The sequence below is a fragment of the Python bivittatus genome, unplaced genomic scaffold (assembly GCF_059951505.1).
Source record: "Python bivittatus isolate LINGU-HERP-01145 unplaced genomic scaffold, Pbiv_v1 ctg000670_np1212, whole genome shotgun sequence".
In the NCBI taxonomy this organism is placed as follows: domain Eukaryota; kingdom Metazoa; phylum Chordata; class Lepidosauria; order Squamata; family Pythonidae; genus Python; species Python bivittatus.
The window spans coordinates 655154-667947 of record NW_028277094.1 but is presented as its reverse complement, the minus strand read 5'-3'; positions in this window follow the sequence as shown (position 1 = coordinate 667947).

The following is a 12794-nucleotide window of genomic DNA, read 5'->3' as shown; positions in this document are numbered from 1 at the left end:
TCTGTTTTGCACCCAGGTCTGCTTTCCAAGCCAGCCGGCATGAGAGCCCTTATTCCCTATAGCATCCCAGTCTGCTTCCTCCGAACAGCTTTGCTAGGCCTCCAGTGATCACATCTGCATTTCAAACACTGGGGCTCTGGCATTAATTATTAATTAGCCTACAGTCACCCTGCCACCCCCCCTTTTCAGGACTTAAGTTCCAGCCCGCACATACTTATTCATTGACCTCTATCTTAGTTTTTGTTGGGGGGGGGACTGGGGGAGGACGTGGCAGGTTGAAGCCACCAGAATGTTTAATAATTCCCTTTCTCTTGGACTCTCTCGGTTTGAGCTTCATGGAAAGAGAAAGGGTTGTGTTTTTGTAGCATCGCAGGGAAGAGGCTAACTAGAAGGTTCTGGGGCTGTTTGTTCACATACTAGGATGTGAGTTGTGTCTGTCTGCTTTTGGAAGATGCTAAGAAGACTGTGATTTGTTTTGTAGGTAACAAGTCCTTCCTTCCTTCCTCCCTCCCTCCCTCCCTCCCTCCCTCCCTCCCTCCCTCCCTCCCAACTGGATACTTGAAAATACATTCAGTGAATTTCCATTAGAAGAATTAATTAAATTAACATTAACTGGGGATATGAAATTGTCTTTCCTGCACTGAACGCTGGACTCATGGCCGCAAATAACCCTTTCTACCTCCATGTTTCTGTGAGATTTAGGCAACCAAGCTGTCACTGTGTGCACATCTGAAGGGACCTTTAACAGTTCAGTTCTGCAGATCCAAAGTCCCTTTTTTTTGCACAGCAAGGCTTGCTTCCAAGATAATTTGCCATGGTTGCATTCTATATTCTGCAATCTGTTGTCATAAAATGTGTGTGTATTCATGTGTACATGTGTCTGTTTTCTAGAAAAATTAAGAATAAAAAAGAGAGTTTAGTTTACCACTCTTCTGCAGGTTCTTCACTTAATGATGATTTGTAAGTGTTTTTTTAAAGTAAAGTTGCATTATAACTGACTTTCCAGTCTCTTTTTATTATTTTTCTTCCCACTGAGTTATTGTTCAGTTAGCAATTACTGGGGTAAATTTGAAATGACCACTCTACTAGTAAGTGTACTTTGTTCCAAGATTTTCTATTTGATGTCAGTTGTTAATTTTTGTTTGCTGATATTCTTCTATCCAAACGAAGCTTCCTAGATCTCCAACTTAGTCTCGTTAGCCCCTAAGGACAAAGTTATATCTAAACTGTCCTTGCATTTAACTTTTTTGCTGAAACAGGAGGCATTTGTACACTTGGCCTAATTCCTAAAGGAATGATAGTAGTGGCATTAGAAGGCCAGACCAGTTAATTTGTTTGACATTCCTGCATTGATTTTTGATTGATTTTTGAGACTAATTTAAATACATGATCATACCTTTTGGAAAGATCGTAGCTGGCACGCACAGATGCACGCACACACTTGTGTAGCATAGTCCTATGCCTAAGTCCCACAACAGTCATGGAAGCTTGCTCACTAGTCTTTAGGGGTTCATCTTTTGCCCCTCCTAATTACAGCTATTATTTCTGGGCTGCAAAAAAATCCAGATGGCCACCAGAGGGCAGCAAATGGAGGCCTAAAAACTTCAACTGTTAGCTGCCCTCTAGTGGCTGCCCCGATGTTTGCAGCCCAACTATGGTGGATCTTACATTAATACAGCAAACTCTGCCAGGTTGCCTCTGAGAAACCCTACAAAGGTTTATATTGTAAACACCACAGATGCCCTATGGGAGTGAAAACAGCTTAACTTCCGTCTGGTTCCTATCTAAACTCCAGATCCATTATTAAGGCTGCAAAATGTGTATGATTAACCAATTAATTTAATGGATTAAAATGTATTTTGATTGACTAAAAAATGTGCCCTTGATTAATCATTCAACAGATTTTTTTTTCTTTTTAAAAAAATGGGATGACTGCTTGTGAAAACAGCAGCTGAGAAGTCCCGAAGAGGCATTTCCTTCTGTTTGGAGAAAGGATTTCCTTTTTCTTCTTTTGATTCCCTAACTCAGTGCCTGTAACCATGCATGTCACCATCATTTCAAAACAAAGAAGGAGACCTACTTCTTTTCTACGCGTTCCTCCCCTCCTATGCAAACACCTGCAGATTTCATCCATTTATTAATTGGCTGCAACACACACAAATACCTAAGATTGTGTAAGCTTAGGTGTTTATTTGGTACCAGCTCCTGCTACATGCCAAGGAACAGCTGCCTCTTTCAGAAATATACAGGATGACCACCTTCTTTAATATCTATGTTGTTCTATAAATCCAAAAGTTGGAATCCTTCTCCAGAATAGCTTTCAGTCTATGCCTGGCTCACCCAATACCCATGAAGCACAAGATGATTGATTTGGAGGTTTGGATACTTCCAAGGCATTGGGTTTAGAAACCATAATTTCTGGCTTGGCTCAGCCTTCTCCAGGCACTTTCCAGTGTGTGGAGTTCAGTTCCCGGAATTCCTCAGCCAGCGTTGCTTAGGATCCTGAGAACTGGACCTAGGCTGGAGAAGACCGGTTCAGCATGATATGCAAGCCCAGCCAATGGTAGTTTATTTGAGAAACCATGCTTAAGCAAGCCATGCTTTAGCATTCATTTTCCTTTGAGAAGTGCTGGAGGGTCGAATGCTGTGAAGATGGAACAGTTTAGTGCATTTCAACTTTTTTGGAAAGGAGTTTCCCCTCTCCAACTTCAGCACTTCAGGGTTTTCTTTACTCCTTTCTCTTTTTGGCTGTGCCCAAGCCTTCTCTATGATCATTGCCCTGCATTTTCACCCTCCCCCTTTTTGACTATAAAACCAGGCTCTCTTGGTTGCCAGCAAAGGGCCTTAGCATAATTTGGCATTCTTTTGGCAGCCACCCAGCCTACTGCCTCCCTGCTAGGAAGAGGAATAATGCACGCGTGCAGTTCCATAAGTGCTAGTGCCAGAAAGTGTATCTGTGCAAGCATATGGACTGTGCCTCTTGGCCTCTAGGTTCACAGCCCCCGTTGCGATCAGCCTATAGAACCTGCTTGTGGGAACTGGGAAGCGCTGCTTTCCACCCACCTCCAACCCCTTTGTGTCTGCCAACAATCTTTGCTGGCAAATGCTCGTGCATAAACAGCAGCCAGATTTGGCTTATTAGCTGCAGAGCTATGTAAAGGGTCCCTGGCCTTTTACTCCGTTTTCACATGCGTGACTTGTCGTATCACAAGGACACGGCTTTGCTTTCGTGTTCAGAGATACTGCACAGGATGTTTGCCTTGAATGAATCCTACAGCTCTGGGTTGTTTTCAGCAGACTGTGAAGACTCTTTGCACCTCTGCAGTGCGTCCTGGTTAGCTTTCTTTCAAATTGGGGTGCTTGGGAATTTCCCCCCTCTTCTCCCAAAGTTCTAGATTTTGGAATTCTGGATTTTTTCTGCCCCAAAGTGGAAATCTGCCACTCATTTCCAGATTTTGTGCTGAGTTGTGTGGGCATTCCTTTGTGCACTTCCAGCCTTCGGTGCACCCAAGTGCATGAGTAATGGATTGTACTAAAGGGAGTTAGATTATTATATTACTGTGTCAAGGCACTTTTTCTGTGATAGTTCACTGACAGGTAAGGAAGGCATGTCCATGTGATCAAACATCGACTTTCCACATCACAGAAAGGCAGTCAACAAAATTGATCTTTTGATCAAATTGATAAATCCTGGTGATATTTTGTCAATGTATACATGCACAGAAACAATTATGCAGCAAAACTGAGTAGGCATGAATATGATGTTGAGCCCTTACACCCAAAATTCATGTTGTTTGTAAGGCTGGTGACCTTTCATCCTATCTTCTCACCAAGCTTTCTCAGATAACTCTCAAAAAGAGGCTTAGTTTTCACAAACTCTAGAAACTACATGGCTTGTTCCCAATAGTTTCCATGCTCATTTGGGGTGTCTTGAACTCTTTTTTTGACAGCATTCCCTGATTTCCAAAATTTCCTTCCACTGAGGAATGGGTGGAGAAGGGAAAGGGGATTCTCACTGAGCCTCCTCTCCGGTGGTCTTTTCTGGTCAGGAAACCACAATCCTAATGATTCTTTCATCTTTCCCAATCGTAAGGGAGGAGATGGGGGAAGATCTCAGACCATCAGTATCCCCAGAAACCATGACCAACAATAACATTCACAGGGGTCATCAGTATGTGAACTACTTATTTGTAAGCCTTGTGATCACCTTTTCTAGCCTGCAGCCTTCCAAATGTGTCTGGCTTCAGTTCCTATAATGCCAGACTGGGATTGGAATTGCCCAATAAAATCATTATTTATTTTCAGATGGAAGGTAAAGCAAGCTCCAAAGTTGGTAGCACGGCCCTATCTTGTCTGGCTTGATAGACCCCTGTGAATGTTATTGTTGGTCATGGTTTCTGGGGATACTGATGGTCTGAGATCTTCCCTGATCTCCTCCCTTACAATTGGGAAAGATGAAAGAATCATTAGGATTGTGGTTTCCTGATCAGAAAAGCCCGGCCCTATCTTGTCTTGAAGCTAAGCAGAGCTGATCCTGGCTAATCCTTGGATGGGGACCACGATGGAATCCCAGGGCTGAAGGCTAGATGGCGAAGCTGGAAAAGCATCTTCTGGCAATGGCAAATATCTTGCTATTCCTGCCCTCCAAAAGCAAACTCAAAGGAATCTTTATCTTTTCAAAAATATATCCCATTCTTTTGAACTTTTAATATTGTTTTATAAGTTGTCAATTCTTTTAGATTCTGTTTACTCTTTTTTATTAGTGATATGGCTGTGTTGCTTTGCATTTTTCTCTCTCTCCCTGTAGCTTCTTCACCAGGTTTGTTCTTACGGTGGCTTCACATTTATATGTTTTTTTACTTTGTTTATTCTAACCTGCCTGGAGGCTCTGTAACAAGATGGGACATTTTGTTTATAAATAAAACATGAAATGAAGGAATATATCAATTAAGAGAAGCCAAAGACTTAGAATCAAGTGGTACTTATTTTCAAATTGAGCAGAAAAAGAAGTGGTTACTTGGTAAACCCAAGTGGGTTTACAAAATGCAAACCACCTTCAATAAAATAATAACAAAACATTAACAACAGCTGTTTAAAAAAGAGTAGTTAAAATGAATGCCACGAAGAAAAGCATTCCTTGTTCTTTTTCCCTGCCAGTTCTCACTGAATTTGAGGAAAGAGAATTTGTTTGCAGAATTTCTTTCCAAGGAAAAGTGAATGTCGGGGAAATGTGGCATCCCCAGGGGATGGTCAAATGTGTTGATTTGATGAAAGCAGGGTTGTGCCATCCCAATACAAGCCCCACCCCATTTGTACATGTGCCATTTTGATGAAAGCAACAGGACTCTGCAGTGACCCATAGGCTGGTGTGTGGGATGGTTGCAATTATTTAGTTATGAGGTGGCTAAGATGTGTCTGCATGTAGTCCTTGAGGTTCTCTGAGCTTGGTTGTCTTCTTGCAGATCTTTCATTACCTGTCTAGGTAACATCTTCAGTGCACTTCAGTGCATCCATCTATCTCAATGGCCAAAGATTGATTCCATAGAGGATCTAATGGCACCATGTCTTCTTCTGAAGATGTTATCTCACTGGGTAATGAACTGTCTGCAAGAAAACAACCAAGCTCAGGGAACCCCAAAGACTCCACAGTTCAACCCTGAGCTACAGACCTTCTCTTCTATTGTGGATGTTCTGTCTGTTCTTGGACAATCCTTTGGCAAACAGTTAGCAGCCTCCCTGGCTTCCCAACCTTCCATAAAATCCCAAAGGAAGCCATTAGGCAGGGATCCCTCTCATGAGACTTTTTCCTGTTGAAGACGTACAACAGAAAATAATGCCAGCAGGGGCCAGCAGCTCAAAAACAAGGTCAAGAGACGTTTGAGATAAATTCCCCACTCACCTGAAAGGGAAGAGAAAAGCAAAAGCCTCTTTCACGGGGGATGAAAGCTTCTGAGAATTTGTAAGGTGGATTTCCACACAGTCTTACTAAGAACTCTACCCCTGTTCCAAAATTAGTTAGCAGAACAAAGGAGCAAAACCAGTTTAGGCAGAGGCTTGAGGAAATAAACGGGTCTTTCAGCTATTCTGAGAGGCTGGCAGTCATGGGCCTTGACCAAGTCCGGATGCAACTCATCCGTGAGGTGTGAAGCCACTTCAGAAAAGGTCTGCCTTGCAGCTACAAATGGGGAAAGATGGTCAGGGATCGAGGTGCACGGTGTGGGACCACTTCCTTTTAAAAATGCACATTTTAAGTAAAGCTAGATTTAGAAAATGTCAGTGTTGAAGAAAAGATACATTAAGCCTGCAAATGAATGCAGGAATGGAATAGAACAGAGGATTTGACTAGCCATTTGTTACCAAGCTGTTATCAGGGGCTGAATGTAGACTCCAATTTATTTAGTAAATTTGGCATCCATTATACCTTGTTGAGCAACAAGTCAGTTTTTACCATCCTCTCATTTCCTTGGATTTCTGAGAACACTTCTTTAACTTTCTGGAAGGACACTATTAATTTGGTTATTCTGTTGAGATGAAAAGTAGAATTTTCACCACATAGTGGCTGCAGCCGGTGTTAGAAATGTGCTGATAAATATTCTCAACTGAGTCCTTGTAGGGTTCTGGTTAACAAGTGATGACTAGAGATGGACCAATCTGTCAATTTTCTTGTTTTCGTGAAATTTCTCAATTTCTCAGTTTCTTCCTTTCCCGTACAGTTTAGTTTGTGCTAAAGCTGGTGTGTGTTCCGTGCCACTTTCCCCCCTAAAAAATACACCATTCATTAGTTCGTCTGCGTTGCAAAGAATTTCCCCTAACATAATGCATGTACTGAATGTTCTGTTGAGGAACCTATCTCTGCCTTTTTGCACTGGGGTTTCCTTCACACGCCCACTCCCCCCCCCCGAATTGTCCAACCCCATGACAAAATTCAGATGCGCGCACATTTCCAAGAATTAGCCAAGGCTCGAGCGTTGAATCCTGTGGAATGTCAATACGTTCAGGGTCCCATGCAAACAAAGCCTATGTCTCCCCATCCTAGGGAGATCTGCACTTCCCGAGCAGTGACACAGATATTATGGTATGTCACCATGTGGGCCAACAGCTGTTTGAATCCTCCCCATATTGGAAGGAACAGAAATAGAAGGATTTTGTGGGATTCTGGGGCTGAGCCAGCTGGCTTGGAGAGCGGCATCTGTAATTTCTTTAACAAACAAACAAACAAACAAACACATTGTCGACTCTGTTCCAACACCTTATTGGCTTTGTTGAGTTCCGCCCCCTCTGCTGTGCCCACAATGCTCCCCTCCCTCCCTCCATCCCTCCCGCCTCCCCCCCTCTCAGCAGCCACACACAGCTTGCTGAACAGGGACTCCATTAATTCTACATTTCCTAGATGGTATCGAAGTCACAGAGGGTTTCCACAGAAATTAATTTGTCCTGACAACAGCCCTAAAGATTGGAGTCCAGGGGTAGCTTGGCATATTCCTTTTAAACTGAGCACAATAATAACGGGAGGCCGATAAGCCCCGTTCTTAAAGACCACACTAAGGAAAGGGTCAGGCTCGGCTTCCTCACTGGATCGTGGTGGATGGGGCTGATAATCTATTGTGTCAGGGGTTGCAAGTTTGATAGAAACACAAACGTGTTGGATAAATGTCTTTTGCAAAGGCAGCGTCGGGCTGAATAAAGCCGGTCTAAGAATAGACATTTCTGGCTATTTTAAAGCATAAAAAATGTTCTCCAAGTTTCCATTGGAATCCTAAAGGGGAGAATGCCTTCTTTTCTATGCTTCGCTGAGCAATTTGTGCCTATGTGTAGAGGTCTGTCTGTCTGTCCATCTACGTATCTATTTTGCTCCCATGCGCTCTCTACTTTCACATGGCCTTTTTGACCCAAATATGAATCCCAATATATATATGTTTTCCTTCCTTGAAGATCTAAAATGCTATTAGGAAAGAAATATTATAGCATATAAGATGGATTTAAATCATTCCTTCCTCCTCCTTTTCTTCCTCCGTGTTTACAGTTTCCTGGTTTTCTTAGTATGTAATCATTCAGACAAATGTGTACGTGGCCATGGAACCTCTTAAAAAAACTACATCCTCTGTTTTGTCTGTTTTTCCTGTTGTGCTTGTACAGGAGGAACTCTCAAGTCATCTTAGAACAGTCATGAAAACAACCACAGGGAGTGAAATGGAATAATTGTAGAACTGAGCTATTCTGGTTAATAATTACATTCTTCTAAGTGTAGGAATCTAAGAATGTTGTGTTTCTCATCCCTTGGTATATGCCTGAATATAATATGCACAGAGACACAGACACAAATAGAGGAATGGATCTTTCCACATCGTTGTTATTGTTTATTTTGTGGAATGAAAAGTATATTGTGTTCCTGCGCATATTTGTATACAATATAATCTTGGCTGAATAACCCAGAAAGCTTTAAATGGGTTGCTGTTTGTCAATAAGAAATCTTGGCACTTTGAAGAATTATGAGTTACGGGATTGTCGATAAAATCCATTTCAGTAGATTTATGAAAAAAGCATCATAATATTGTGAACGGATTACCGTATGAAACAGAAGGAATGCTGTGAAACTTTTTACCATTCATCCATTGAAAACATAACGGGAAAATTATGTATTGCAAGTAGCAAATTTACATCTAAGCAGAAATATGGGGTGGCTTCCAGAAAACCCACTTTCTCACCACTTTTTGTGCAAAAGTGAAGCCTGATTTTGCTTTTAATGACCTAAATGCATTAATGAAATAAGACAGGAATATATAACTCTCTTAAAAGCAAGGTGTTAATCCACTTGGCATGAAGGGATTCTCTTCTCTGAAATGCTACAATTAAATATTAATTTAATAATATTCTGATGGTTCGTTCCTTCATGCTGAAAAGTTAGCTCTTTTTAGTTCCCAGCTCAAACCCAAACCATCTAAACAATCAAACAACAAAAAATCAGCATGGTACATTTTCCAAACAGTTTACAATAAAATGAAAAAAAGAAAAGAAAAGAAAAATAGTCCTTGAAATACCCATATAAGTAATAACACTAAAACAGTGACTCTCTAATGCCTGGAGGTGAAATGAAAGAAGTTAATGGATTTGAAGTGGTTGCATAGAAAAGATTATTTAGACTACAGTTGGTTTACTTGTGTGCTGTTGTGGGGAAACTGTCTGCCAGCCCCCCATAACTGAGTAACTGAGGGTAATTTCTCACAAAATGCCACAATGTACAAGGTTTTCTAAGTCTGCATAGAATTGTAGCTAACGTCTGCTTTGTAAGATCCTAAAAGTGGTTAACCTGCACAAAATTTTACTAGACAGTTAGGGCTAGTAGATTTGAAGACATTCTGATTCTGTTGGATAGTGTTGGGCTTCAAGGTTTAATGAACATGGTCTAAACCAATGTTTCTCAACCTTAGCAACTTTAAGATGGAGGACTTCAACTCCCAGAATTCCCTAGGCAGCCTGGCTGAGGAATCCTGGGCATTGAAATCCACACATCTTAAAGTTGCCAAGGTTGAGAAACATTGGTCTAGACAACAGATTTCCTGAAGTTTTCCTGGCAACACATAAGGAAATATGTTGTCTACATCATGGTCACTAAACCCTAAAGTCCAACACTGTCCAACAGATACCGCCCATGAAAGCCTACACCAGTATATCATTCTGACTGTTGCCAACTGCTCCATTGCTAGAATGTTATGGTTAGAAGTAACTACTGGAGCCATGAGGTCCAGGTCCTTGGTCCATGAACAGCTAAATTAAAGCAGCCCTGTAGGTTCTGCTTGAACACATCCAGTAAATGGGAGGCATTGATTCCACTGTTGAATTACTCCTCCTGTTGTAGAAGTAAGTCCTTCTGACTTTAAACTGGCCTACTTTAGGCCTCCTAATTCCTTTTCCCACACTCTTGAGACAACAGACCTTAGCTCAGAGTTATCTTCTCCATGACAACCTTCAAGTTCTTGAAGAGTGTTATCAGATCTCTGTTCACACATCATTCCTCAGGACTAAACATATTCACTTCCCCTAAAATTTCCTTGTAGCACTTAGTTTTCAGGCATTCTCATGGCCTTTCTCTGAATTTGTCCCCATTTGTCTGGGGCTTTCTCAAAGTGGTGTTCCCTGGAACCGGCGGCACATTTCAAATGGGACCCAAGCTACACAGAATATCATGGAAGTATTCTTTATAATACACTGCATGCAGCCCAAAAATGTAGTTTGCTTTTTTTACAGCTACATCTCACTGCATATATGAGCAAACTCATATTCAGCTTGAAATCAGCTATACACCCAAGATAGGTTTCACAAGGTTTTTAAACTAGTACTTAAAATGGGGAATAAGACCTGGAATGTCAAATTGAAGGAACTCTGTAGCAATTAAGAAGCAATCTTATTTTAAGTCAGAGCATTGGTCCACTTATCTTAGCATAATCTAATAGGGCTGTGTGGTGTTTTAGAAATAATTCAGAAAAAAGTGATTCAAAGGAATGCTGGATGGGGAGTGTAGGATCAGAACTCTGTAGCAACAAACAGGACTGGAACCAAACAACCAAGAAAATAAATATTTTCAATAAAGCTTTAATTAGTAAGATTTACTAAGAAAAAGGTTAAGATGACAACACAAGAATTCCAACCAATATCTTTGCTTTCAAATGTGAACCTTCCACACATGCAATTTCAAGCAGTTAGTTTCTAGCCTTCTTTTTCCTGCACTTTTGTTGAAAAGAGAGATGACTCCTGTCACTTCTGGGACTGTGAATCCGATTGTACCTAGATAGTGTTTATACAAACAGATAGAAGCCTCCTTATCAGTGTGAGAATCCATGCTCATGAGTAGCACTTACCTCCTCTCTTTAAAGCAGCTACTTTTCCCCCAAGGAATGCACAGCTGGCCTCTGAAGTCATGTGATCCCAGGAAAAGATGCATCTGCTTTAAAGAGCTGCAGATAAATGCTACATTCCCTCCATTGTGTCCTTTCTGGAATTGAATCTGAAGCCTGATTATCTACCTAGATTACTGACAGTTCTCAAGGGCAAGAAGAGATCTGCTGGTGACTTAATGTTTTAGGCTACATATTCTCTAATCGATTTGGTTTCCAAATATCAAAGATGAGACGCTTCCTAAAGATCTATAAGCTGCAGAATTCCTGTTTATTTCCTTTGTACAGTGAAGTAGCTGGCATGGCAATCAGAAATGTGACATGGCCGAAGAATAGTGGAGGCCAGAACTGTTGATAGGGTATAGTGACCACAGGCTCCATTTGTCAGCCCTTAAAGGTAGACCAGGCAACAGACACCATAAAAAATACAAGAGCTCTACTTTACTGAAATAGGCTAAGATAACAGAATCTTGAAAGCCTGAAGCATTTCCCCTTCCCTCCCTTTTATGCCCAAGAGAATCAAGGTGGGGCAATCTTGAGTTTCTTTCTCACACCTTCCTATTTTCTCAGGCTAAGCTCAAGTTTTACTAATGGTTGCTGCATACCTTCTTCAAGGCCATCTCTGTGTTCTTTTACAGTAGTTAGGTAAATAAGTTATGTTTCTATTGTCAGAGTGTTCAAGGGCCACATTTGATTTTAAAGTGGCATGTGGAGGGACCCACTTCAAAAAGGGGTTTGATTTAAATTGAATTATATTAAGTCCATTGACAAGGTTATTTTGTAAGTATGTGGTCACTTCCTTCTTCTCTCACAGTAAAAATTACAATAAAAAATTTAGGAGGTGTTCTTGGGCCACAGAATAACTATTGTTAGCTTTCAGTACAGAAACCATGTGAGTCAAGCTTGATTCTTGATGACTTCTAAGATGCTTCCAAGCAGTATTCAGGGCAGCAGTACAGAAGAGGTTTTCCATTGTTTCTTCCAGATTCTTCTTTTTTCAAACTACACAGCCTGGTTTATGGTCCTGAGATTTCCTTGTACGAAGACATTGTCTAGCTTTTTAAGACCAACCAAGGAAGGCTCTGCTACTGTATCTGAAATAAAAATCTGGCAGCCAACTCATATGGAGTTAAAGCTTATTTTAAAACTTGATACCCTCCAAATGAGTCGGGTTTTAATTCCTCTAATACCGTAGCATGGCTGGTGGCTATAGTGAGCTGGCATTAATGGAATTAACAGCCAACCTTCTGTTGGGACAAGACCAAGTTAAAGGATGTGAATCAGTCCAGCATTTTCTGAAAGCAGACAAGGAGTTATGCACTGCAGCGGGCAGCCTTAAATGCATCTCCAGAACCACCCAAAACCTGATTGTTGAGCTTCTTGGGTGGGTCAGAATACTAGGTTTTTTTGACTTAGGCTGTGTTGTGTTGGGGAGAGAGCGACTATGTTCTCAGCTGCAGCAAATTTTGAATCTTTGTGTTTGGAGATTATCTTCATTAGAAACTCCCAGATGATGTCACATAGGCTTGTTTTGCCTTGGGAATGGCAAGGTGGCTATCTACTTTTCATGCAGCTTAATTCATCATTGCTGATCCCTGTTAGTGCTTCAGAGAGGTATCATTTAGAATTTTTGTGTGCTTTTTTTTTTTTAAATGCACAGTTTTCCATTAACCATTAACATCAGTGCTACTGTTGAGTCACGTTACCTGAGCAGCTGAAAATATAATGCCAATAGAAGAGAATATCTATAGCTCAGGGTTGAACTGTGGAGTCCTTGGGGTTTTTTGAGCTTGGTTGTTTTCTTGCAGACATTTCATTACCTGGCTAGGTAACATCTTCAGTGCTGGAAGGGAGTGGGGAAAATGTAATGGCCATCCCCTTGCCAAAAGCACCTTTACCAAA